Source organism: Melanotaenia boesemani, chromosome 12 (genome assembly GCF_017639745.1).
Source record: "Melanotaenia boesemani isolate fMelBoe1 chromosome 12, fMelBoe1.pri, whole genome shotgun sequence".
NCBI classification, from domain to species: domain Eukaryota; kingdom Metazoa; phylum Chordata; class Actinopteri; order Atheriniformes; family Melanotaeniidae; genus Melanotaenia; species Melanotaenia boesemani.
Window position 1 is genome coordinate 35,758,405 of NC_055693.1, and position 1,974 is coordinate 35,760,378.

The following is a 1,974-nucleotide window of genomic DNA, read 5'->3' on the forward strand; positions in this document are numbered from 1 at the left end:
TTCTGGATGAGCGTGGGTTGGGTATAAAGGCCAGTTTATGTAGCAGAAGTAAAGATGGCTGCTTTTCCAAGCTGTCAGCTCGATGAACGGATGATGAGGAAACAGGTGAGGTGGTACACCTGAGAATCCAGGTAGAAAGACTTCCTGCTGCAGGGTTTTACATCTGGATGAAACTCCAGGTACAGATGAGAACATGACTTTCCTCCACCAGGTTGGGATGGTTGTTGTTCTCTGGTTAACACGAGTCCCAGTCTGGTTCTGTCTCACATTCAGGGCTGTTTACTGGTTTCACTGGTTTCACACTGGGACTCACGTGACATCCAGTTTGTTGGTATGTTTTATTCTCGTAATAAATAAATAAACTTCCTCATATTTTTACTCTTCTTGCTGAAACCAGATGTATGAAATGAATGAATCCAGTATATTCAGACATCTGTCTTCATTGTTTATTATTATAGATAGATTATTTATGGGTTCATTATAAATCTGATTTCAGATCAATAATGAAGCTGTTATGATGAGTATGATGGTGAAGCCGACAGTTTGTAGACTGGCAGGTTTTAATCCATCCGTCTGTGAAATGTCTGCATGAACATGTAATGATGTAATGATGTAATGATGATGTAATGAGTAGTTTATGAACTGGTGACAGGTGTAGAAACGTTCTCCAAGCAGCAGGTAAACACATTCACATATATTTTTAGTTAAAAATGTGTTCAGCTGTAGCTTGAGGTTGTCCCAGCCTGCCGGGCCCGGTACTGACCCGGTCATGGTCGTGTTGTGTAATCCATCCTGGTTTAGTGAATGAGATAAGCTGCAGCATGAAGACGTGCAATAAATCAGGTGTCTTTAATAAATAAACTCTGAGTTTGTGTGCAGATAAGAAAAGATCAGAGGAGGAAGAAACTCTGCAGCTATATTAAAAAGTTGTAAAACATCAGAAACGTCATGGATCTCACTGCGGATCACTGTCTCATGGTGGAGTGGGAGGGTCTCCGTGGACCACTGCCAGATTGTGGGGTCATCACGTCATCAGTGGTCTGATAGGATCAGCCTTCTGACACAGCTGATCTGTGATTTATGAGGAACAGAGGATGTGGAGCTGCTCACCAGCAGACAGCAGCAGTCGTCTGGGAGGAACCATGATCAGGAGCCCCGATCCAACCATCCGGGGGGCTGGGAAAGCTGGGTCATCATCATCTCAAGATGGTTATCTGCTGAACATCTTTTGGTGCCTGATGGATGGTTGTGGAGTGGGTGGGTCTGACTGGGGACCAGTGTCACAGACAAACACACCAAAGGTCAGCAGCATGGTGACCTTTCCTGTTTCCCACAGTCAGTGAACGTTTCAATGACTTTCTGTTAGTCTGAAAATGTCATATTGGATTTTTCGATTTTTTTAAGTGAAAGAAAACACAAGGATATTTATCTGACGGAGATATGATTTTAAAATAAATCCATAAGTCTAGACATAAAACTTTAAATGCCTCAAACTATAAGTAAAGAAATAATTTCACTCTGATTTCATTACTATATGACAACTATTCCAAACACAACCACAACTCCCAAAAAGTTGGGAAACAGTGTAAAATGTAAAATTAAAATTAAATTAAATGATTTCCAGAATTCCATGAAGCCATATTTTATTCCCAGTAGAAGATAAGCATAAGATGAAATTAAGACATTTCACCATGTGATGGAAAAAGTAGTTCCAGGGTGACGTTCAGCACGGTGTAAAAAGAAGTTCCAGGGTGATGTTCAGCATGGTGGAAAAAGTAGTTCCAGGGTGACGTTCAGCACGGTGTAAAAAGTAGTTTCAGGGTGATGTTCAGCACGGTGTAAAAAGTAGTTTGAGGGTGGTGTTCAGTACAGTGTAAAAAGTAGTTCCAGGGTGATTTTCAGCACGGTGTAAAAAGTAGTTCCAGGGTGATGTTCAGCATGGTGTAAAAAGTAGTTCCAGGGTGATGTTCAGCA